This window comes from Pinus tabuliformis, chromosome J (genome assembly GCF_031772625.1).
Source record: "Pinus tabuliformis cultivar Carrire ecotype Pingquan chromosome J, CPIR1, whole genome shotgun sequence".
Classification (NCBI taxonomy): Eukaryota; Viridiplantae; Streptophyta; class Pinopsida; order Pinales; family Pinaceae; genus Pinus; species Pinus tabuliformis.
This window is the reverse complement of record NC_142295.1, coordinates 1,304,770,003-1,304,797,687: the sequence shown is the minus strand read 5'-3', so window position 1 is coordinate 1,304,797,687 and position 27,685 is coordinate 1,304,770,003.

The window sequence follows — 27,685 nt, the reverse complement described above, 5'->3', positions numbered from 1 at the left end:
GATTTTTCTTTGTTTTCCTTGTTTTCTTCTCTCTTTTTTTTTTTTCTTTTCTTGAGTGGATTTCTTGATGGACACAAAGGGTGACATGGTCATGAAATGGTTTTGGTTGAGATGTGGTGAGGTCAATGGCCTCCCATTTCAACCCAAAACAAGCCTGCATTATTATTTCTCAACCGGGATTTCATTCCTGTAGATTTTCAGGACTTCTTGTAGTACTACTAGAAACTCCTATAGTAACTACATGAAATATTGTAGAAGTCAGAAATTTCTTGCAAATTGGATTTTTGATGGTTGGAGTTGAGTATGGATGCATGAGACATGGTTGTCATGGAAGATATGAAATGAATGAAGGAAGAATGGGGTTTTGCTTGGCTTGCTGCCCTTTGAACTTGGTGTCCTTTATTTCCTTAAAAACCTGCAAAAACCAGGAACTGTTATGAGTGGGTAGGTTTGAGGTCTCTAGCATAACATTTTTATGTTTTTTTTTTTGAAAGACAACCAGGTCACCTCAAAGGAGGTTTTCAACCTGTTTTCCTGCCCTAGGCACCTCAAGGGAGGTTTTCACCCAGGGATCTTTTATTTTTTCTTCTTTTTTTCTTTCACTCTTGGGCTGCCTCAAGGAGTTTTTCAACCCAAAAGTGGGCCTTAGGTGCCTCGTGGAGGTTTTCACGTAGGTCTCTTATTGTCTTTTTCTTTTTTCATTTTTTTCAAAAATTCAATAGTATTCAAGAATTTGGTGAGGTGGAAGCCGAGACACCTCTAATAACCATTACCGACTTACTGATACTACTAACGAACTCTTCCCTTGACAGAGTTTTTTTGTAGGCTTTCAATCTATACCCATTGATAAGAAAGGGGATACCTTCTTCATCAATGGTTATTATTTGAAAAACCCCATTGTCATGGCACTTTTCTATCACATATGGACCCAACCATCTGGTCATCAACTTTCCTTTGAAATCCTTGAACCTGGAGTGATACAGCAGAGCCCAATGACCTTCTTGAAACATTTTGTCTTTGATATTTTTGTCATTCCAAACCTTTCTTTGTACTTGAGTCACCTCCGTGTGTAGGAGGGCCTGCATCCTGAATTCATCTAACCCATTGAGTTGGAGAAGCCTCCATTTATGTGCCCTTGTAACATCCAAATCCAACTGTTCTTCCATTCTTAAAGTGTTGTAATCAAAGTCAATGGAGAATAGAGCCTTCTTCCCTTAGACCAAATCATAAGGGGTGAAGCCAATGGTTGTCTTCCAAGTTGTATTATAGGCCCAAGTGGCCTCCACTAGTTTGTCAGCCCAATCTTTCTCGCTACTGCTCACCACCTTTGTGAGAATTCTTTCTAATGATTTGTTGGTAACCTCTACTTGTCCATTGGCTCGAGGGTGGTAAGGAGTTGATTTCCTGTGCTTGATTTTATGCTGGCTTAACAGATTCTCAATCCCGTGCGAGGTGAATTGAGTTCCCTGATTAGTGACTAGTTCTCTAGGGTACCCAAACTTGTAAAACACATTCTCCCTCAAGAAATCAGCCACTTTCTCTTTTGTGGCTACCTTGACAGCCTTGGTTTCAGACCACTTTATCAAGTAATCAGTGCACACAATTATGTACTTTTTCCATCTTGATGGTGTATCAATGGGCCCAATGAAATCCATGCCCCACTTGTCAAATGGCTCAAAAGTCACTTGAGGTTGCAAAGGAATTTCATCCCTGGGATTAGGTTTCCCCATTCTTTGTCACCGGTCACATTGGTTGGTATTTCTTCTTGCATCTTGGTGGAGAGTGGGCCAATAGTAGCCAACTTCTAGTACCTTGAAGGCTGTCCTTTTGGCTGCAAAGTGACCTCCACAATGCCCATCATGACAGGCCAGAATGATGTCAAAAACTTCCTCATCCCTAACACATCTTCTCATAATTTGATCTAGGCCTTGCTTGAAGATATTCCGCCCAATCCAAGTGAATGAGGCTCTTTTCCTTATAATTCTTCTCTTTTCCTTGGAGGACAGATTCAGAGGGAAATGTGCAACTACTAAGTAGTTGGCTATGTCAACAAACCATGGAGAGAGAACTGAAATAGTGAATAAATGCTCATTTGGCAATTGGTCATCAACCATTCCTTCCTCACCTGCAGGCAAAGCCAATATGGACAAAAAATCTGCAACTACATTTTCTCTACCAGGCTTATCAATGATGGTTAGATCAAACTATTGTAACAAAAGTAACCATCTAATAATTCGGGCGTTCAAATCAGGATTGTTCATCAAATATTTAATAGCAGAATGGTCAGTATGTACAAAGGTCTGGTAACCAGTGATGTAATGTCTAAATTTATTCAAGGAATGGACAACAACTAGGAACTCTTTTTTAGTCACAATATAGTTCAATTTAGCCTTAGACAATTTTTTGCTGATGAAATAAATGGCATAAGGTAACTTTTCATCTATCTGGCCTAGAGCTGCTCCTATAAGTTTGTCAGAGGCATCAACATGGATGTGGAAAGTAAGATCCCAATTTGGGCCTTGGAGTATAGGTGCAGTAGTCAACTTGTCCTTTAGGGTTTCTAGGGCTTCTTCGCAGCTTTCTAACCATGAAAATTCAGAGTCCTTGGCCAATAGTCCAAACAATGGTGAGGCTACTTTATTGAGGTCTTTTATGAATCTCCTATAGTATCCATCTAAACCTAAGAAATTTCTGAACTCCCTATTCTTCTGAGGAGTAGGGACCCTCTTTATGATAGCAATTTTATTTTGGTCCACTTGTAGTCCTTCCTGGGATATTGAGTGAATAAGAAAAATCCTTGTAGTCATCAAGAACTCACACTTCTCATGACTAAGGGATAAGTTCATTTCAATGCATTTGTTTAATACTTTTACCGAGTTAGAGAGAGCCTCCAAGAAATCACACCCATAGGGGGTGAAATCATCCAAAAAAATTTCCACGGAGTCATGGAATAGCTCGGTAAAGATGCTTAGGACTGCCCTCTAAAAAGTGGCATTGCATTGCATATACAATGCTTATTACTACGCAAAATTAGGGAGAGTAATGTTTCAAATACAACCCATTACGGGGTTGCGACAATGGAATCCCATCATAATCAGCTAACTCATAAGCACCTTTATCCAAACACGCTTGAAAATATAGGGGCCCATCCATAATGGTTCAAATTTCCCTGCTCCTAGTTTATCAAATTCCTAATCATAAAGCAAGACCAGGTCTCCTTCTGAGAAAATGCGAGGCTTGACATTTCGGTCATATTGAACCTTTATCCGTTTCTTATGTGCTTTGTTAGCCAAAGCGACTTCACGACAAGTTTCATCTAGATGGATGAGCTCTATGAAACATGCGTCTTCTTTAGAAGTGTCGAGTAATAGGTCAATCATGAGTTTTAATGACGAAATTTCACATTGTACAGGCAAGATTTCCTCCAGGCCATACACTAATTGAAAAGGTGTGAATCCAGTTGCATTTCTCACCGAGGTTTGGTAAGACCACAAAGCTGAGTACAGGATTAAATTCCAGTTTCATACTCCTATAATACATTGGAACATTTTATTAAGGATTTCGTTGATAGCCTCAACCTGTCCATTAGATTGCAGATAATAGGGAGTAGAACTATCATGTGAAAGTCCTAACTTAGTAGTCAATTCGATCATCATATGGTTGCAAAAATGCGACCATGATCTATAACTATAGCCTGCGGTACACCAAACCATGCAACCACATGGTTGAAGAAAAAAAGAGTAGCCGTTTCATCCCTGTTGTTTAATGTAGGCATGGCCTTGGCCCATTTCGTAATATATTCCACAACGACAATTATATACCCATGCCCCTCGGCCGAGGTAGTGTTACATGTCATAAAATCACTGCCCCATTTTGCAAATGGTCCAACAACGATGATAGGATGCAATGGTGCAGGTGGTAATCGTGTTTTGCGGTAAAAAATCTAGCATGCATGCCAACTTCTAATAGTAATAATGCAATCATTGAATATGGTTGGCCAGAAGTAACAAACATGGAGAATCTTATGTGCGGTAGCATAGCCAGATAAATGTCCACCACAAGCACTAGAATGGCAATCATTCAAAACTTTCTCGGCTTCCTCATGAGTGAGGCACCTCCATAAAATTGTATGGACACCACGACAATAAAGAGTGTCGCAAATGATAAGATAATCTTTAGCTTGGTAATGAATACGTCACTGTTGCGAGTAAGAGGTATCAGGCTGGAAAGTTTGGGTCTGGAGATAGATTAGTATCTCCATACCACGGGTCAGATGATGAAATCAGGAATAGAGATTCATCTGGAATTGATGGTTCCGTTGTTGAATCGATATCAGTTGAGGGAAGGTCGCAAAGAAGCTCAACGAAGACTAGAGATTTCTTTGATTTGGATTTGATGAATTCCACGTCAAATTTCTGCAAAATGAAAATCCATTTCGAGTACTTTCCCCTATCAATTGACATGATAGAATGTATGTCATAGGGTTTCAATCCAAAATGACAATGGTCTTTCGAGTAGGATATAATGGCGAAATCTCTGTACATATTGAACAGTAGACAAAGCTAACTTTTCGACATAAGAGTAATTAACTTCCGTATCATTGAGATTGCGACTCAAATAATATATCGAATGTTCAGTCCCATCTTCTTCTTGGACTAAAGCCATAGCAATGGTTGTATTTGCAGCGACGAGATACAGGAAATAACTGTTTTGATAATTAGGGGCATACATTAATGATGCTTGAATCAGGGTATCTTTGAGAGCATCAAAGGAAGCTTGGACAACCTGATCCCAATGGAAGGGTATCCCTTTTTTCAAAATATGAGTAAATCCTTTAGCCATTTCAGCATAGTTGGGAATGAACCTCCTTAGAAAGCTAGCCTTCCCTTCGAGTCTCTGTAACTGCAGTAAATTGGAAGGTGGAGGTAGATCAAGGATTTCCTTAACCTTCAAAGGGTTGAGTCAAATTCCTTCTTTAGACACTATGAAACCAAGCAAACAACTAGAACAAACACAAAACACACATTTATGTGGATTGAGTCAAATTTTGTAGTGTTGGCACCGTAAAAATATAGCTCTCAAATGTTGTGGGTGATCAACCCGTTTTCGTGAATGAGCAGGTAAATCATCTAGATAGGGTTGAACAATGTGTTTGAGGTAATGGAAGGCATAATTCATTGCCCTATGAAAAGTTTCCCTAGCGTTCTTCAAACCAAAAGGGAGTTTCCTATATGCGAATGTGCCTCAGGGACAAATAAAAGCAATTTTATATTGGTCATCTAGGCGGATATTGATCTGATTATAGCTGGAAAAGCCATCTATAAATGAGAATATTTCACATCCGGCACAAACATCAATTATTTGGTTGATAAAGGGAGTAGGATAGTTGTCTTTTGGACAATAATTATTAACATACCTATAATCAACACACACTCGTATTTTTCCTTTATTCTTCATGACAGGAACAAGATTGGAAACCCAATCAGTAAGAGGAACATGGTAAATGAAACTATCATACAAAAGTTTTTCAATTTCTTCTTTAATGGAAGCAACCTTCTTTGGATGAATAGGATGAAGGCACTGTCATACCAATTTGACATCAGGATACATTTTAATTTCATGTTCAACTATACTAGAATCAATTGCTGGCATTTCCTCATATGATCAGGAAAATATGTCACGAAATTCATGGAATAGAGCATAGTAAGTTTAAAGTTAGGACGGAGAACAAGATTTACCAACATGGATGTTCTCTATAGTTCCAGGTTTGGTCAAAATGTCGATAGAAATGGTTTCTTCGATATTTGACAAGTTTCGTTCGAAATCAATTGTGTCTATAAATACAGAATTTGAAAGGAAATCAACAATTGAAAGGTGGCTTGGTTCATTTAAAACATCTTCTCTATGATCTAGAAGATGGGATCAATGATGATAATCCTCCCATGGTTCTTCTTCTGTCATCATTGATTGGATGTTTCCTTCATCAGTAGAAAATGTACGTGAAAAAGGATAAGAGGAAGTACCATATTCTAACGAACGATCAACCCATAGAATTGGTGATAATGGATTTGGGTTTACCGTACAAGCCAAAAAGATTGATTTCCATGCAAGCTCAACGGGGCTTAGCGGCATGATTTCATTATGCATATAATCTTCAGAATTATTGGGAACCTTCCATGAATCAGATGAAGTGGAAGATATCATGTTGCAAGTCTCAACTTTTGCCACTTCCGCCATTTGTGATGGTGACGATAGTGAAAAAGTACCCATTAGGGAAATATCTTTAAAGAGACCTACTCCAACATTCTGAAGAGATATCAGGGGTCCGTGAACTATGTTGTTGGGAAAAGTATCCAATACGGAATGACCCTATCCCACTCTAAGGGTGATAGTACCTCAGCAACAATCAAAGCAAAGCTATTCGAGATTACTTCTTTATGAGATGTAAGAGAGAGGAGAAAGAGATCCACTAACCGTTGTCTTCCGCTAATAATTGATCCAATCTTCTCTCTTTGCTGCTTGCTCCCAACTCCTTGCTCTTTCACTGGCCCAGCTACACCAAGATCCTGCACAATCACAAGAGAGGGAAACTACAAGAAGCATACATTCATAATTGATTCAAGGATTAGAATAAATCAAATATACAAGCATCAATACGCCATTGAGACACATGCATATAGAAGAACCTCAAATGCTTTATTAATGGAAGAAGTAAAGTTCAGGAAGTGATACAACCATAAAAAGCCCAATCCAACATCACCTCCCAGTAGAAAGAAATCTCCTCTTCACCTCCTTCAAGCAAATCACCCAATAGTTCTATACTCAAACCAACAGCACTTCCTTACATACACAAGATTCCAGCCTCCCTAGACCTCATGAGAGAGCTCTATATATAGGAGTTTTGGAGAAAGGATGAGTCAGCTTGAGACTGGCATGAAGCTGACTAGTGTCCTCTCCCACTTCAGTTATTCTTCAGTTCTTGAGTCCACTTGGAGGTTCTTGCTTCCACTTGGAGATCTAGACCCTCTTACTCATCAATAGGCGAATTCCCTGATCCAAGTGTCATTTTGGAAGCTTCCTGGGCATTGACACCTTGAAGAATGACTGTGCCACTTGGCCAATCTCGCCCAGCGCAGGTAGCCTTCATTGGAGTTGACATTCAGTGCAGGTACCGAGTGGAGCAGTTGACATTCAGCGCAGATGCTCAGTGGAGCAGTTGACATGATCCAAAAATAGCTTGTTTTTGAGTGTTTTTAGGTGGAGAACTGATTTTCAGTGCTGTGGTTTGCTGACCTTGTTCCTCTAGGGGTAGGAACAACATGTTTAGGGACTTTGATCCCTTAGATTATTGACATTTCATGCTTCATGTTGTTAGGCACAAAAGTGTCTATAACAGTTGCCCCCTAAAGTATGAGGTCGTTTATCGGGTGAAATGCTTTATCAGGAGGATCCGAAGTTCATTCAATCGCTGAGAGGTGACCTGTAATAAAATACAATACAATACATTATTTTTTCATTCTGATTTCATGATCTAGCTGAGGCGGGCATTCCCATGCTCAGCTTTATAAATTCATTTTAGTACATAGAACAGACGATCGTCTGATGATAGACAGATAATTCTCTGCTGAAATTATCATCCTTTGAGTAGGATGATCATCTACTGCAATGATGTACATGTCAAATGTCTTTATGTTTCCTGAATATATATCGCAGCCCGGATGGATGAAACTAGATCCGGGGTCTTCAAACTCGTTCGATCTTCACTCTAAGTACAAGTCGATCCATGTGAGAATTATGCTGAAGTCGAACATGGAAAGACATCGCTTGATTACCGGTCAATGATGTAAACCGTTAACAAGCGCGAGAGAAATCACCGATAATGATAATGACCCTCAAGGTACTGCAGTACAATTCACGTGGTGTGAATATAGGACTTGGCGTCGAACACCACGCAAAATCTTCTAGTCGAAGGTCATTGATGTATACCTGTCGCCGAAAGTGAGAAACTTGCCATTGAGGCATGCAAGCTTCAAAGTACTGAGGGGGGTGTTCCTAGATCAACTTCTTGGATAATGAGCTGAAGTTGACAAGAAGCGATCCGTCAAAGGAGGGCCTTAATGAATCCCACATCAGTGACACGGAACGGAGCTAATGATTTTAGTGGAGGTGAAAACAATCTGTGAAATATGATTCAGGGTGGCGATCATGGGTGGATGAAGGATAATGTGTGGCAGTGGATGGGACACGATTGACTCTTTCTGAACAACATCTCTTGAACATATAACGACACTGATGCGATGGATCGGTAGCATTACCCCAAATGTGGATGGTTTGGCGGGGACCATGGTGATGAGACTGGTGAATGAAACAACCCAACCCGATGTGATACGGAGGAAAAGTGTCATGTTCAAGAGCGACTTGCTACCATTAAAGCTTTGAGGTTCTCCCAATTTTTCCCCAGTCATTTCTGACCAGTACCTCTTTATTTTTGTCAAGCTTGAGGAGGATAACATATGCTTGTTCTATAACCTGCCCTTCGGGCAAGCCCATCGCTATGTTTTAACGAGCCTAGCGATAGGGAAACTCGTTCTCGTCTAAAGACAAGTTTGTCGCTATTTAATCATTTTTAACGAGTCTAACGACAAGGAAAACTCGGTCCTTTTCATTTTTAGAGAGTCTGAAAAGGTACAGAAATTTAACTCCAAAATTCCTTTTTCGTCATCTAATTCCTTAAGTCCGAAAAAGTATAAAACAATACAGAAGGGATGAGTTTTCGATAACTTTAACGAGCCGAATAAAACAAGCACTCGACCTTTTTGTGTAATAATCCCTCGGGTCCAAAAAGATTAAAATCTAGAGGAGGGATAGCTCTTCCGGTCCTTTTAACGAGCTGGAAGGCCAAAACTCGGCAAACTTTTCATATTTTACGAGTCAGATGAAAAGAGCTCAAAGAAGACTCGTCTTTTGAGGAACGAGTGATAAACAGGGATAGCAGCAGATTCCAGGTACAGGTTGGAATTTTCCAATCACGGCAGTGTCACAAGGATGGCTAGGTGAAATCACTCTTCGTAGCTGTTCCTAAAAATGGGTAAACAATCATATGGGGGTGAACGATCGGCCGAATGGAATGGAGGTGGCAGGTGCAAACACGGCCAAGGCTTTTTATGGCTAATAAATTTACGATCACAATGGTTATTTACCGGGATAGGTTCATTTTTTAATGAGCTTAAACTCTGGAGGAAACTCTTGCTCACGCTTTTCTATTTTTTAACGAGCATAAATTCCACGGTAAAACTGCTCGATCTTATGTTTATTTTTTAACGAGCATGAACTATGTATAAAACTGCTCGGATCTCGCTTTTCTATTTTTTAACGAGCATAAATTCCACGGTAAAACTGCTCAATTTATATGGTCAAATTTTGATTTGTTACCATTACTAGCTTTTCTCTTTTCAAGTATAGTACTGCATTTTCAATTGATGCAACAAACTTTGTTAGAAATGAATAATATTTGCATGAAAATGAGATTATAACCCTAATATTTCACTTTGAACTACGTAAAAAGCTATTTAAAAGGTGTTTTTACCTCTCATTTACCATTTCATTTGCATTTGGTTTGTTGGAGCTCTGGAGGTGCCTCTTCCCCCTTGATTTTCATCAGCTGATTCCGGGAGATTCTGCGGACGATTTTCGGCGCCGTCTGGACCAGGTAGGAGCTAAACCCTAGCTCTTTCTTTTCATGGTTTCATTTTCCAGTTTTAGGCCTGTTTTTCAGTGTTTCTGAGCCCCAGGGGTTTTGCAAAATCGCCCTAACTTCAGCGCAGGTTCCCCATTCGAAACCTGCGCTGAAGGTCAAGCTGCCTTAAGGCAGACTGACCCTCAGCGCAGGTGGGAGACTCTCTGCCTGCGCTGGGCTCAGAAAACTGGGTTTTCAGGTCATTTTTTGATGAATTTTCGCCAGTTTTTCATCGAAATCAGGAACTTACTCCTTCTCTTGTTTGCTTTGCAGGGAACTTTGAACAAAATGTCCCTCACATGGCGAGAACGAGAACATGAAGAGGAGGACATGATTGCCCTCCATGCGCTGCGGAACTGTGGCATGCTGAAGTTTTTCCGTATCTCTAGCATGAGGGCACAGATTACTTTGCTGCAGTATATGCTTGATGCTTTGGATCCTGTTAACCAAGTATTCCAGATTAGGGGAAAGTCAATCCTCTTGACCATAGAGTACATGTACTTCTTGATTGGGTTGTCAAGACGAGGTGCCCCCATTTCCTTGTCAGGTACGGCCCGAGGGACTGATTCCACCAGAGATTATGTCCGCCAGTATTGCAGGGAAGGTTCTCAGCCGAGCAGAGACGACAAGATTATTATCCGTGAGATTACTGACAGGTCTCTCAGGTCCATTCTGTTTACCATTGGTAGGATGGCCGGCAGCGCAACTCTACATGTTGCCAACAGATCTTATATGCAGCACGCCTTGGAGTGTCTCCAACCGAAAGTATTCAACTGGTGTGATGCAGTACTTGTTCAGATGAAAAGTCAATTGACCAAGGTAAAGGACGAGAAGCTGAAGAACTTTGGATTCGGTTCTATTCTGACTGCCTTTGCCTTGGAGAAAATCCCACTGATGCAGCCCCAATACATCATACTCGAATTGCCTTCTCCGACCGAGCCACGCATGCAGAGGTGGGTTGATCACATGTCGAGGCATGCTGGTCAACCTCAGATTACTTTTACTGAGGCCTTCTTCAGGTGGTTCGAGTGCCAGGAGATGGTCTTCTCCGAGTATCCATATGTGGGTATGGATTTCCGAGGCGACCCGGGTTTGGTGTTACCGGATGGCGAACAGTGGGGCGCTATTGGTAAATCTTTTGACCATATTACTATTTACTGTTCTTATTCATAATGTTGCTGTGCTTTATTCTATCAAGACTTTTAATCATACTCTTGGGTGCATGCAGATGTTGGTCCTGTTCGTCCAGCAGTTCGTCCGCGACCGCCAGTTGCTGCCCCAGCAGCAGAGCCTGCTAGGAGAGCTATTCTCCGCGACCTTGACGATACTGAGACCCTTACAGCTGTGCAGGAGTAGGTTGAGAGCCTTACTCTCGGCATTCCCGATGTGAGGATTGATGAGTTACCTTTACAGCTGCAGCGACACACCACTAGCGTGCCTAGGTGATGGACTCGTCTCTTGCGCATGATTGCACAGGCCGTGACGTGCTATCATGAGCACCATTAGGCTAGGATGCCCCCTAGCATCTTTTTGAGTTTCAGGTCATATGACCAATTTTGTCTTGGTTACAGAACATTATGTATGAACTATAAACAGCTTATATGTATTTCGATTTTCGAGTTTTATTCTGTTTGAGTTATACGATCCATATGTACAATCTTTGATGATGTGTCCTTTTTATAAATGTCGCAAATGTCTATCTAACACATAGTTTGCTAATGAGTCGGCTAATGTGTTTAAGTTTCTTGAAATATGTTGATATTGAATTGAATCAAATCGTCTTTCCAAGATCTTAACCCTTAGGAACATGCGATAAATAGCTGGATTGCGAACAGAATATATACCATTGAGTTGTAGTATTACGAGCTGTGAGTCTAGCCTGACAATTAGTCAGCGTATGCCACGTGTGATGGCATCAGAGAGTAGTTCTATCAACGCGCTATACTCAGCGATGTTATTCGTTGATTACCCAATACACACACCTCTGAAACTTATTAACTCGCTGCTTGGATAAAAAATGGCCCAGGCCGCGGAAGATAGGTTCCGCGAACTACGACTCGCTCCGTCGGCATATCCAACACATGTCTCTAGAAGGTTCGACATCTGCAACCAATGAAAAAGGTGGATCACTCGACCAGAACAAATACTTTACCGAAAACAAAATACAACAAAAGCATGCAGGTTACTATTTAAGCATAGTAACGCTTGAGGTACAGCCCGTTGCGGGGTTGCGCCAGTGGAATTCCATCGTAATCCATTAACTCATAGGCTCCTTTTGCTAACACCCTTTTAACAATATAGGGGCCCATCCATAAGGACTTGAATTTACCTGCTCCCAATTTATCGGATTCTTGGTCATAAAGCAAGACCAAATCACCTTCTGAGAAGACACGGGGTTTGACATTTTTGTCGAACTAAGCCTTGACTCGTTTCTTATGGGCCTCGTTAGCCAAAGCGGCATCACGATGGGTTTCATCCAATTGGATTAATTCCAAGAAATGAGCCTCTTCTTCTGAAGTTCCGGGGAGAAGATCGATTGCGAGTTTAAGCGACGAAATTTCGCACTGGATCGGTAAGACTGCTTCCAGGCCATACACCAGTTGAAAAGGTGTGAACCCGGTGGCGTTCTTTATCGAGGTTTGGTATGCCCACAAAGCTGAGTACAGGATTAGGTTCCACCTTCTTTTATGAACCCCGATCATCCTTTGCAACATACGCTTCAGGACCTTGTTGATTGCTTCAACTTGTCCGTTGGCTTGCAGATAGTACAGGGTAGAGCTGTCGTGAGATAGCCCTAGCTTGGCAGCTAATTCGACCATCATGTGATTGCGAAAATGCGACCCATGATCTGTAACTATAGCCTGTGATACGCCGAACCTGGCGACTACATGATTGAAAAATAAAAGGGCAATTGTTTCACCAGTGTTATCCAATGTAGGCATCGCCTCGGCCCATTTGGTAAAATAGTCAACAACGATTATTATATACCCATGCCCCCCGGTCGAGGTGGGGTTACATTGCATGAGATCGATGCCCCACTTGGCGAAGGGCCCAACAGCAACTATCGACTGTAAAGGTGCGGGTGGTCGTCTGGTTTTGCTATCAAAAATTTGACAAGCATGGTAACTTCTGACTGCGGTTATGCAATCTTTGAACATGGTTGGCCAGAAGTATCCTGCTCGTAAGATTTTTTGTGCTGTTGCATATCCAGATTGATGCCCCCCACACGCGCCTGAATGACAATCATTCAGGGCTTTTTCGGCCTCCTCATGGGTAAGGCACCTCCTCAGAACCGTATCGACACCACGACGGTAAAGTGAATCACCGACGATCATGTAGTCTTTTGCTTGGTATCGTATACATTTTTGTTCGGAGCGAGAAGTGTTAGGCCTGAATTTTTGGGTTTGGAGATAAACTATGATATCTCCATACCACTCATCGCTTGTAGATATCAGAAACAAACTTTCGTCTACGATTGACTCTTCCGATGTTTCATCGTTGGATGACGATGGGAAATCACATAATAATTCTGCAAAAACTAGAGCTTTCTTTGATTTGGATTTTACAAATTCCAGATCAAACTCTTGAAGGATCGCTATCCATTTTGAATATTTGCCCCCCAGCAACTGTCGCGACAGTATATAAGTCATGGGGTTGCAATCTGACAAGATGGTAGTTTTCCTAAAGAGGACATAATGTCGAAACCTTTGAATCGCTTGAACAGATGCAAGCGCTAGTTTTTCAACATAAGAATATTTACTTTCTGTATCGTTTAAGTTTTTACTTAAATAATATATAGGATGTTCAATTCCATCGACTTCTTGAACTAAAACCATCGCAATGGTCGTATCCGCTGTAGCCAGATACAGGTTAAAATCTTTTTGATAGTCCGGGGCGTACATTAATGATGCTTTTACTAGACAATCTTTCAGAGCATCAAAGGAAGCTTGCGCCACCTGGTCCCAGACAAAAGGTACATCCTTTTTCAAAAGACGAGTATAACCCTTAGCAAGTTCTGCGTAATTTGGAATGAACCTCCTCAGAAAGTTTGCTTTCCCTTGGAGTTTCTGAATCTGAAGCAAATTTGAAGGTGGAGGCAAATTAATGATTGCCTGAACCTTACAGGGATCGAGACGAATCCCATCCTTAGAGACTACAAAGCCAAGTAAGCGACCAGAACCGACGCAAAACACACATTTGTGCGGATTGAGTCTTATCTTGTAGTGTCGGCAACGTAGAAATATCGCTCTTAAATGCTGCGGATGATCAGTCCGCTTTCGCGAATGAGCCGGAAGATCGTCGAGATAAGGTTGAACAATGTTCTTGATGTCATGGAAGGCATAATTCATTGCCCTCTGAAACGTTGCCCCTGCGTTCTTTAAACCAAAGGGTAATTTTCGATAAGCGAATGTGCCCCACGGACAAATAAATGCAGTCTTTGACTGGTCCTGTGGGCGGATATTTATTTGATTATACCCGGAAAATCCATCCATAAATGAAAAGATTTCACATCCGGCGCATTCATCAATTATCTGGTCGATGAAGGGTGTAGGGTAGTTGTCCTTCGGACAAGCTTGGTTTACATCCCTGTAATCGACACACACTCTAATCGTCCCTTGTGTTTTCATAACAGGGACAATATTCGATACCCAATCGGTTAGAGGAACCGGGTAGATGAATCCAGCATGGAGAAGTTTTTCAACTTCTGCCTTAATGGCCGCGGCTTTCTTGGGGTGCACCTGCCGAAGCCGTTGTCTTACTGGTTTGACATCAGGATACATTTTAATTTCATGTTCAACGATACTCGAGTCAATGCCTGACATTTCATCATATGACCAAGCAAAGACATCTCTAAATTCGCGAAAAAGAGCGTTATATATTTCCAGTTCTGAAGGGGAACAACCTTTGCCGACATAAATATTCTCTACAACATCTGTCTTGGTCGAGATATTTATGGCTATAGTCTCTTCAATATTGGATAGGTTTTGCTTGGAATCCACCATATTTACAGTATTTGTTAGGAATTCAAATACTGAGGGGTGATAAAGGTCACTTTGAGTATCTTCTTCATATTCCGGAAGAAGGGAACGATGGTGGTGATCATTCCATGGTGCCCCCTCAATCATCATTGATTGTAAGATTCCTTCGTCAGTCCCATGTACTTTCGACCAAGGATCTAATGGGGTTCCATATTCTCTAGACCTATCTACCCAAACGCTTGACGAGCGTTGATTTGGGCTCGCCTCCCATGCTTGAAACATTGATTGCTACAATATTTCTAAAGGGCTTGGGGACAAAACCATTGCACGATCCATGTTGACCTTCGTGGAAGATATCATGTTGCAGGTCGCTATAAACGGTATATTTCCCATATAAATAGGAGGTGGTAGCGCGAAAGTTCCCATCAATGTGGGGTCTTTCAATAATCCTACTCTGATATCTTGAATTGAATGGTTGCTCTCATGGATCATGGGAATGCTTCCTGTAACTTGTGAACCATTAGGGAGGAAGTTCTGTTGGTCGACAACCGTAATCCCTCCTTCAAACGGGAATGCGATCTTCCTGAAATAAGTCGACACAACAACTGCCATGGCATAAATCCATGGTCTACCCAGTAGGATGTTATAGTCAAGATTTCCATCAATGACCTCAACATCAATTTCTACTGTTTTTCCTCCTAGTTCAACTTTCAAGTTATTAAGGATACCGTAAGGGGTATAAGTCCTTCCGTCGAAAGCTTTTAATGTCGTCGATGATCGAGACAAGGTTGGAGATCCTAAAGTTTTCCAGCAGCTCATCGACATAATACATGTCGATGCCCCCTCATCAATAATCGTTTTGTGAACAGTTTTGTTGAGGGCTTTCACTTGAATAAGGAAAGCTAGTTGAGCTGGTAACTGAGGGTCATATCCCTTGTGATCAAAGGATACAAGATTGGAATCCTTAGGATCAACCCCACCAATTTCTGATAACAACGCCTGCTTTTGGGTTGGACAATTTTGTAATACCTCAAGAGTCGACATAGCGGATGGCGATTGTGCCAAATCTTCCACTATGTTATAATGCTGCGCTGCTCTGGCGCGAGGATTAAATGTCGACTTGTGTACTACACCCTTTGGCGGTTTTATTGTTAATTCAGGGATGATGGGTGGTACAACTTCTACCGAAGTTGTTGTTGTCGAACTACTTGGTTGATCTTTACCTTTTTCGTTCGAAAGCTGAGGATTCCCATAATCTTTGTTCCTTGTCGAAATCAAAGCATCATTCTGTTGTTTTGAAACCGACAACATAAGTACTTGCGACGGGGAAGCATTTCCACTATCAACCAGATTTTGACCTGGGTTGGGAAATGGATCAGTTAACACAGCTGAGGTTTGGGAACTTTTAAAGAACCTCTTTAACTCAGCTTTGAATGGGCAATTCTTTGTGCCATGATCCTTATCATCACATATTAGACATGGATAATTTTTTTTCCCTTTTCCAGGAGGGTTTGAAGAATTTTTCCTAGGTGATGATTCACCTTGTTTCTTCTTCTTCCCTTTGTTTTGTTTCTTCTTGCTTCCTGGTTGATTGGTTTCTTTGCCTTTATCTTCTGATACGACATTTACTTCCGAAGCAAGAATTTCTCCTTTTGCATTTTGATCCGAATTCTTACGGGCTTTCTTTGACGAAGCCTTTATCGATTTTGTGTTTGCTGTGCCAATCACGCCATCACCGGCATGAGAGTCACTATTTGATTTAGGAGGGGGAGGAATTGAAAATTCCGGTCTAGGGGCGTCATGTATTTTGTCGTAGAGCGTGCCAGACTGAGTATAAACTAAGTCCAAATATTGTGCGCGAGCAATAACTTGCTCCTGTGTTACGACTCCCCCTTTGGCCACATCTTCCGTAATAGCCGGAAGTAACGACTTTATGAACCATTCAGCTAATAGCTGATCGGGAACATATGTTTTCACCATCCTACGATGACGACGCCACTCATGTATATGATCAGATATATGGGTGGCAATACATGGGTGGCAGTTGTCTGTTTGAAGTTGGTTAATATTTCTGTTCCCGTTTCATACCTTATCGGTAGTTGAAAATGGGTTAAGAAAGTCGTGGCTAGGGAACTAAAATTGTCGAAAGAGGCTCTTGGCAATTCAATATACCATTTAGCCGCTGGACCTGTCAATGTCCTCTGAAAAAGGCGAAGCCTTATCGAATCGTCGTTTAGGGTGTTCGACGAACACCACAGATGAAAAGTCATCACGTGATTCGATGGGTCTTCACCTGGATTTCCATTGAATTTAGGAATGTCAGATGGAAGTTTATGAGGAATCGCTGGCCACCAAGGGGCATAAGCAATCAGATTGTTGGTTAACCGGTGTAGATCAGGTAACTCTAAAGTCGCCACGAATGGTAACTGTTGATTCAAGTTAGGCGAAGCATAACCAGGGTACGATGGAATCGCTTGAGCAGTGGGCCTTTGCATACCAGCATAATGTAATTGATGTTGGTATGACTGATACGGTTGGTGGACTTGGCCACTGTAAAGTGGTTGATTTTGACCGTTTTGGATACACGGTTGTCCACTATTTGCAAAGATCTGCTGCTCAAAACCTTGGTATACTTGCTGGAATTGCGGTTGTTGGTATTGTACAAGCCATGGTTGTGAAGCCATGTTTTGTTGCGCCATGCTAACCGTTGGACCAAGGTGTGGGGTAATTGTACCCGTTTGTACTTGTGTCGCCCCACCAGTTGGCGATTGTGATTGTGACCCATGATCAAGTGGCTGTTGCATTACAACCTGAGAAATCTGAGGTTGACATGCAATAGGTATCGCTTGAACTTGTGACACTGTTACAATAGCCGGTGTGGTTGGGATGTTCGTCACAGGTACGCACTGTTGCATAGAATATACAACCCTTGGTTGTTGAGGTAGCATAGGTACCCAACTACTTGATGCAATTCCAGTATAACCTGAATACTGTTGAGAACTGCCGTATGGATATCCTCCCGAAGGAGGTAACGAAAGGGCATACTGCCCCCCATACGGTAGCAATCCGGAACTCAAAGGGATTGTTAGTCCTTGAGGACTGGATGGCATAAATTGACCTCCATGAGGATCAATCTGTCGAGTCTCAACATAAGAGTTGCCGGGTATTACTCCGGATGAACAAACTGGAACAGACCATACTGTCGAAATAGTCCCTTGGTGGACTCCTTCTAGCGGTTGAGAGCTAGTCGGGACAGCTGGTATGCCGGCAAACATCGTTGGAGTGACGACAGGGGCTTCTGCTATCGCTGTGTCATTTGACACAGTCCTGGATGATGACGGTTGTTCAGACATTTTAAGTCTATCCAATAGATTGCCTAGTGATTCTACAGGAACCTCCACTTGTGTTGGATTAACTTCTGATGAAGGAAATAGAGTGACCCCGACTCCAAAATGAGTTGGAGTACTTGCTTGCGGATCCTCTGCAATTTCCTCTATCGCAATCAAACCCGGTGGAAGAGGAAGACCGCCAGGTCCGTAAAATATTTATGGTGCCGAAGAAGTGGTTGTTTCGACAGCGACAGTTGTTTGAGGAACAAAACTCTCTGGACCGGTTACAGATGGAACTGGTTCAGTTATACAAGTATTTGCACCCAGACTAGGATCAGTATTACTGTCCTTCTGTGGTTGTTGAACTTCTTCTATAGAGGCAGGGTTTCCAGAAATGTTTGGAGTAACCGGAACCTCAGATGTAGTTGGAACACTTGTTCTAACTTTTAAAGGAGATTTTGAATCGGTTAAACGAGTTCGCTTTGTCCGTACTGTTTTCGATTCCGGAGACAAAGACGGTTGACTCGTAAGCCTCCGCGACCGACGGGGTTTCAATTGACTTTCTTCCACGATTGCGGATTACTCGATCAACTAAAATATTAAAAGGGGAAATTTGTGTTTCCGAATTGAATGAATTTTATTAGACGCTTTTAGACACAACTTGCTTTTTCACTTTTTAAGAGTCGAGAAAAAGCTAAAGATGACTCTAGTCTCCTTCGATGTTTTAACGAGCCCGAAGTGACAAATGCTCGGATGGAATTTTTCAGTTATAGAGTTTGAAAAAGGCCAAAAGAAACTACTCTGGATATCTAGGCAGAGGGTGTGCCAAACCTTTCGCAAAACCACAGAATATGTTTTACGGTACGAGTGGTTGATCTTCGTGAATGCTGTGTTCACTGCATTGCGATCAGTAGGGCGGCCGACATGGTTTCCTATGGATAAAGGATTTGATCCTATAGGGGTCTCCCAATATATACGCAACGGTACGTGGGAGCACAAGTCCGTATTAGTGCCACCGATTCTCAGGAGGAATAACCCACCCTCGTCGAGATCGACAGTCACTACGTTTAACGACGCCGGAACACGTCTCTAGCTAAGACCTCTATATGTTTGCGTTATGTTTCAAAGCATTGTTAGGTTTATTCAATATATTTTAAGTTGATCTTTTTAAAGTTTGCCTTTCAAGGTTCACCACGAGATGTTTGATACAAATTCCTAAATGCAGTCTAAGATGAGAAGCAAGCTTTTTCAATCTTTTCGACTTATGAAAATCTTAACTACTGAGGGAAAAGAAAGACATCATCTTTTCACATAGATCAAAGAGCATACACTGATGCACTTTTCCCTAAATCAACATGCAAACTTATCAAATGCAAAATGAAGAATGCAGGTATTTCTTTTCTCTTTCTTAATGTTGGTGCGATACAAAAAGAAAGCTGTTGTATAACTTTGAATTCAATTTCAAGTGAAAGCAAACAAGCTTGTCCAAAATCAAAAGACACCTTAAGATTTACTTGTTTCGACACTAGAAATATATAAATTCAAACCATATGACAAAAGCAAAAGCTCAATCAGCTATGAACAACAAACAAACTAACTCTTAAGATCAAAGCGACACTTTATCACAGGTCTAGATCTAAGAGGCCACAACAAGACTAGTTCACTTTTGTTATGGGAAACTGTAAATGATGCAAGAAATACACAAAGAACAAACACAGTTTCTTTATACAACCGAGGCGGAATAGTGGCAAGGAAAGTTGGTTTCAGATAGGTACATTGACTGGTAACAGGCAGCAAAAACAAGGGTGAAAACAGGGCAATAAACAGGAGAGAAACTCAGTAGCACTAGGCAAAACTGGTTCAGCGCAGGTAGCCCCTTCGGGAACTGCGCTGAAATGCAGACTGCCTTCACAGCACCTGCACTGAAGAGACAAACTTTCGTTTTTCTCAGTTTTCGGGTCACAGATTGCTAAAAAATTCACAGTTTTTGGCCAAATCAGAAGCTATCAGTCAAGTACACACTAAGGGATGAAAAGGAGGATGAAAAGCTATCACTAAGAGCTATTTAGAGTCCTTGTGAATCAGCTCTTCAAATCATAAACATGCCCAGAAACTGAGCTAGAGTAGCTGCCCTCTACTTTGCATTTGAAAGATCCAAATGCAGTTCGATTCGGTACTCCCTGTGTTTATGGAATGAATAGCAAAAACACAAACAACCAACAAGATACGATCCCCAGTGGAGTCGCCAATTTGTTGTTGGAAAAAGTATCCAATACGGAATGACCCTATCCCACTCTAAGGGTGATAGTACCTCAGCAACAATCAAAGCAAAGCTATTCGAGATTACTTCTTTATGAGATGTAAGAGAGAGGAGAAAGAGATCCACTAACCGTTGTCTTCCGCTAATGATTGATCCAATCTTCTCTCTTTGCTGCTTGCTCCCAGCTCCTTGCTATTTCATTGGCCCAGCTACACCAAGATCCTGCAAAATCACAAGAGAGGGAAACTACAAGAAGCATACATTCATAATTGATTCAAGGATTAGAATAAATCAAATATACAAGCATCAATACGCCATTGAGACACATGCATATAGAAGAACCTCAAATGCTTTATTAATGGAAGAAGTAAAGTTCAGGAAGTGATACAACCATAAAAAGCCCAATCCAGCATCACCTCCCAGCAGAAAGAAATCTCCTCTTCACCTCCTTCAAGCAAATCACCCAATAGTTCTATACTCAAACCAACAGCACTTCCTTACATACACAAGATTCCAGCCTCCCTAGACCTCATGAGAGAGATCTATATATAGGAGTTTTGGAGAAAGGATGAGTCAGCTTGAGACTGGCATGAAGCTGACTAGTGTCCTCTCCCACTTCAGTTATTCTTCAGTCCTTGAGTCCACTTGGAGGTTCTTGCTTCCACTTGGAGATCTAGACCCTCTTACTCATCAATAGGCGAATTCACTGATCCAAGTGTCATTTTGGAAGCTTCCTGGGCATTGACACCTTGAAGAATGACTGTGCCACTTGGCCAATCTCGCCCAGCGCAGGTAGCCTTCATTGGAGTTGACATTCAGCGCAGGTACCGAGTGGAGCAGTTGACATTCAGCGCAGATGCTCAGTGGAGCAGTTGACATGATCCAGAAATAGCTTGTTTTTGAGTGTTTTCAGGTGGAGAACTGATTTTCAGTGCTGTGGTTTGCTGAACTTGTTCCTCTAGGGGTAGGAACAACATGTTTAGGGACTTTGGATCCCTTAGATTATTGACATTTCATGCTTCATGCTGTTAGGCACAAAAATGTCTATAACAAACTAACAAAATACTTCCAGTAGCCTGTGAACTAGAGGCAAAGAAGCTGAGTTTATAAATTACTATGATACAACCTTTATGAGGGTAAGCGATCATACGAAAGTATGTCAAAACCATAGCAGCCATAGCATAAACCCAAGGTCTTCCTAGAAAAATGTTGTAGTCAAGGGGTTCGTCAATGACCTCAACTTCAACAGTTACAATTTTTTCCCCTAGTTCTATCTGTAGATTACTTAAAATTCCACAGGTGTATAAGTGCGATTGTCAAAAGTTTTTAAAGTTGTAGGTGACGGTGACAAAGGCGGGGAGCCTAGTGTTCTCCAACAACTCATTGACATGATACAAGTAGAAGCAACCTCGTCAACGATGGTTCAGTGAACAACTTTATTCAAAGCCTTTACTTGGATCAGGAAAGCTAATTGAGCTGGTAATTACAGCATATATCCTGCATGGTTGAAAACCACAAGATTGGAATCTGTTGGACCAATTCCACCAATTGTTGATAATAAAGCCTGCTTTTGGGAGGGATAGTTTTGAAGCACCTCAAGCATTAACATAGCAGAAGGTGACTGAGCCAAATCTTCTACTATGTTATAGTTTTGCGTTATGCGAGCTCGAGGGTTGAATTTAGACTTATATACAACTCCTTTAGGTGTTTTTATTGTTAACTCTAGTGCAATAGGTGGTGGAATAGGATCAGACGAAGTTGAATTCGAAGGATTTGGTTGATCTGAAGCCTGGTTATTCAATGACAATGATGGATTACCATAATCTTTACTTCTCTCGAAGGATTTGGTTGATCTAAAGCCTGGTTATTCAACGACGATGATGGATTACTGTAATCTTTACTTTGTGTAGACACCAAAACATCAATTTTAGGCTTAGAGGCGGATAGCATAAGCACTTGTGAAGTGGGAGCATGATATGTAGCAACCAAATGAGTCTTCGGATTTGAAAAAGGATCTATCAACATTGCGGATGCACTAGAAGTCTTAAGAAGTTTTGAGACTTCAGAGAGGTGAGGATAGCCTCGCGTAAAATGATCCTCATTACAGATCAAACATGGATAACGAGGTTTCCTAGTCAGAGCAGAGGAATCAGATGATTTCTCTTGAGGAGGAGGGTTTTGTTTCTTTTTAGCTTTCCCTTTCTTCTTGCTTCCAGGTTGCTTTTCATTCTTGCCTTTGTTAGATGACACGACATTTATTTCAGAAGCAGGAGTATTATTAGATGCAGTAGAAGTTTGATTGGAAATAAAAAGTGTTTGACCAGATGGTCCACCTATTGTTTGTGTGCTTGAAGAACTAATCACACTGTCACTGGCATGAGAGTCCTTACTCGATGGGTGTGGAGGAACAATAAAAGATGGTCTGGGTGCATTTGGAATTTTTTCATAGAGCATGCCAGATTGAGTGTAAATCAAGCATAAGTATTGGGCACGAGAAATTACTTTCTCTTCAGTGTCAACTCCTTTTTTAGCCACATCCTCAGTGATAGATGGCTACAAGGATTTTATAAACCACTCAACTAAAAGCTGATCAGGAACATAAGTATTGATCATTCGACGACGATGACACCACTCATGAATATGATCAGAGATGTGAGTAGTAGTAGTCTGTCTGAATTTGGTCAATAGTTCTGTTCCAGTTTCATATCGTAGGGGTAATTGGAAGTGGGTTATAAACGTGGTAGCTGAGAATGTAAAGTTATTGAATGAAGCCCGTGGTAACCCAATATACCACTTTGCAATCAGACTAGTAAATGTTTGCTGGAAAAGACGTAGTCTAATTGAATCATCATTAAGGGAGTTTGATGAACACCATATGAAAAGTCATAACATGGTTGGACGGGTCTTCTCTAGGGTTTCCATTGAATTTGGGAAAGGAAATTTATGAGGAATCACCGGCCACCAAGGGGCATAAAGAATTGGATCATTGGTAAGCCGATTTAAATATGGTAATTCAAGTGTTGCAACAAAAGGCAACTGTCTATTGAGGTCAAGTTGAGCATAACCAAGGTAAGATGGAATTTCCTGGGTAATAGACCTTTGCATACCAGCATAAGGCATTTGTTGTTGGTATCCTTGATAGTGGTAAGTTTGTTGAGCAAATCCGGTATAAGGTGATTGATGATCACCAAGATAAATTTGTTGTTGTCCAAACCCAACATAGGCTTGGATAAGTTTGGTATTGCTGGAATTTCTACTGTTGATACTGTGTCTGCCATGGTTGTTGATTTAATGGTTGTTCCCACCAATGTAAGTTTGACTAGGTGCTGAATAAAAAAAACCAGTGTAAGTCTAAGTCATTCCAATAAATGGTAAACTAGCCCGAGGTTGTTGGATTCCAAGCATAAACGGTTGTTGTAAAACGACCTGAGAAGGCTGAATGTGTAAACCTGAAACTTGGGGGTCTGAGGTTGAAGGACCAGCTTGAAAAGGTTGAGATACAACTAACTGAGCTTGCGACCGTGTTAAAGTTGTAAAAACAGGCATAGTAGGTATGGATGAGATATATTCCATAGGTTGTGATGGATACATAAGCCTTTGTTGAATGGGCATTATTGGCTGCCACTAACAAACAGTCATTCCAAGCTGACCTAAAGACGATGGCATACTGCCATATGGTTCCCCCCTAGAAAATGGAGGATAAGGAGATTGTGCATATTGTTCTCCGTATGGTGGTAATCCAGTGTAAAGTGGATACATTAGACAGTAACCAGATGAAACAACTTGATATTGACTTGATGGGTCAAGCTGTTCAGTATTCGTTAATGAAGAACCAGATAAAATTCCCGTTGAGGATATGGGTGAAGACCATGGACTAGAATCAACACCTGAGTGGGTTCTAGATAAAGATCGGTAACCCGGTGGGATGGACGGAACACCATACAAATGTGACTCAGGTGTCGTGGTAATCATCGAAGAGGTAGTGACAGAGGATTCTTTCGCAACTGTAACAGATGGTATAGTCTGGGATGTTGATTCTGCCATAGTCAAATGTCCTAATAAATTTCCTAACGAATCAACAGGTGTCTGAAAGTAATAAAGATCAAAAGGAGTAGTAAAATGAGGAGTATGAGGATAAAGATAAAGTCTAGGTCCAAAGTGAACTGGAGTTCTGGGTGTTTCTTCCTCAGGTTCCTCTTCAATTGAAATCAAACTAGGTGGAAGGATTTCATCGTCAGGTTCGTAATAGATTTCCGGTATTTGTTCCTACGGTAAAGGGGGAGTCTTGATAGTTATAGATGTCTGAGGATAAACTGGTCGATCATATTCCGGTATGGTAACAACTTCTGATTGTTAAACTTCAAGATCCAAGTGTTCCGGTAAAAGAACAATAGGTTCAGTTTAGGCTTCTTGAACAACTTCTGGTTTAGAAGTAACTTCTGATTGAACAGTGACAGGTTTGGGATCAACTTCTGGTTGAAAAGATTTAGGTTTAGATGTAATTTCTTGTTGAATAAACTTTGGGTTGAGAATCAACTTCTTGTTGGACAACTTGGGTTACCATTTCACTAGGTTCACTTCTCGTGTGCTCAAGTAATTGTGGAGATTCCACTTCAGTAAAATATGTACTAGTAATTGTAGGAGTAACTAGGGTCACAATACTTATCGGTATAGGTGACTTTGGTAATTCAGATGAAGAACCAGAAGCTTGTGATGTGCTGGATTCAGTCAAACGAGACCACTTTTTTTGGCTAGGTGTAGCTTCAAGGGGTAAAGGCAGTTTACTCGCTGCCCTCTGTGAACGACGGGGTAAGGGTTGATGTTCCTCCATGATTGCTGATTGATTTTATTACAAAAAGAAATAAACAAAAAGAGGGTAATCTAGGCAAAAGGATTACGAAGCAATTGTGAACTGCAATATACTACCTTAGTAAACCAAGGACTTAAGATACGTGCAGGCAATCTCCCTGAATGCTGTGTTTGGTGTATCAAAGTGTACAAGGTGGCCGACTCAGTTACCTAAGGATGGATATAACCCTCACATATATACCCAAAAGTACGTGGAGGCCCAATCCGTGTTAGCGTTGTCTAATGAAAAACCACACAGTGAGAGCATTCATTTGTAAATTTCATACTATAACACCGCCCTATATACCCGAAGGTACATGGACGAGCTACGATATACTTACATACGTGGAATGAGGTATCACACTCGGAATGTATCGTAGACAATTAACGACAGCTACTATGTTTTACGACGCTGAAACATGTCTCTAGCCTAGAACTTGCAAATGTTATTCGTTAGGTGACAATGATCCATTAGGTTAATTGATATAACTTTTAAGTTGATCTTGATTAAGAGTTTGTCTTTCAGGTTCATCGCGTGATGTCTTTGAAATTCCTAGAATGCAACGATGATGAGAAACATTCTTTTCATTTGATTTTGAACAATGAAAACCTTAACTACAGGGGATAGAGCAATCAGAATGTTTAATCAAAGAGAAAAGAGAACATCTAATGCAATTTCCCTAAACTATTCCTATAAGCACCCAAAAAACTCTAATTTCATAATGCAAGTTTTTCTTTACAATTCCCTTAATGTTGATATGAAAAAAGTAAATTAATGCACATACAATCAATTAATCATTTTGCAAGAAACAAAGACTTTACGACAGTTCCTTTTCGAAAGAAATGAAGACTTTACGACACTTTCTTTTCAAAAAATATTAATCGACTATAAGCTAACTTTGACAATGAATTGATAATGATAAAGAAATCATTTAAGAAACACTAAATAATGAAGGCCAAAGTAGGGCTAGGAAGAGAAATACAACTTGATTTCAGAACCACAAGAATCATTGATCTTTCAATAAACAACAAGAGAAGCAACTTTGTAAAAATCAAACCAAAGGTGGGTTTTTTAGCCTAAAAGGAATTAGCGCAGGGTAGAGAGGGAGAGAGTGTGTTGCAATGCACTGTCTCTAAGGAAGGGGCTGCTCTGTTGTGTACCGTGTCAAGACAAACACTGTGTTGGTGCCAAAGAGTCATTTCAAGAGACATTCAAGCACAATTTTTGACTAAAAACACTTCAAGAAGACTGAAATATGATCAATAAAGCTAAGCAAAGTCTACTAGGGTGTAATATGATGAGGGTAAGACACCGAGAATGATGGTCATTCCCTAGTATGGTCCCCAATTTGTTACATGGAATTTGCATCTACGAATAAACACATTTTCCCTAGGTGGGTGACTACACCTAGAACAACAAAAATAAAGTAGTTTAACCTTTTCTTATAGAAGATAGATGAGATGGAGGAACTTACTTGTTGCCTTTCGCTTATTAAATATATTTTGAATCTCTCCCGTCACTCCCACTTGAACTAAATCTGCTCAAAAGCTACTTGCATCAAGAGAAACAAAAACAAGAAATGATCAAAGCATATATGAACTATCGACTATAAAAAAATGGAATCGAATACATTGGAACACATAATGATCACAGATATGAACAATCATATGAGAGAAGGAATAAGCCCTTTATTAATGTTGAAGGAAGAGTATCACCCAATACAGTTCGATCCTATGCCACTCCTCTAGCTTCAGTCCAACCCTCGCCACATCAAAATCTCAACACTCCAGCAACATAACATTGCTTAACATAAACTCAATCCTCAAACCAATAGAATTTCCTTACAAACTTCAGATTCTAGCCCCCTTGATCACTATGATGAGTGCTCAATTTATAGGAAATGGAGGTAGTTTTTTCATAAATGAGGGTATTGAATGGCTTTCCAATCTTGGAGTTAGTTTCCATGGAGCAAGGGATGAGAGGATAGGAGGTTAATGGATCCTTAGCCTATCCAATTTTGAGCTCATATGATCCAAAATGGATTTTGGATAGACTTCTAAGTCTAAGTGTTCCTCATAGAGGAAAATGAAAGTCCAAGGATGCTCCTGGAAATAGTCCCATTGCGTAGATCTTTTCATTATGAATCTACTGCAATTTGAATGGGCTAAAACAGACCTTAGATGCAGAAGTTATCGCAGAAATAAGTTGCCCTTTTTCCTTTGAAAAAGAGGAAAAATCTTCAAAAAATGGCCTAAAAGGCTTTATAATGGAAATCACATCGCAAATGGTTCTAAGGGCGGACTTAAAGCAGAGGCAGAAGAGACCCCCAATCTCCAATCTTTGACATATCGGGTCGGAAGTAGGCATATGCAAATAATATAAGGAAAGGACCCCGGGCCGATGTGACATTGTGATCGCCGATGATCGGATCGGCAGATCGGCATCGACGATGTATAGAACCCCTGGGCTGTAGCGAATGCAACATGTGATAGCGATCTACAACGTGCGATCTCAGCCATCGGATCGGAGCGG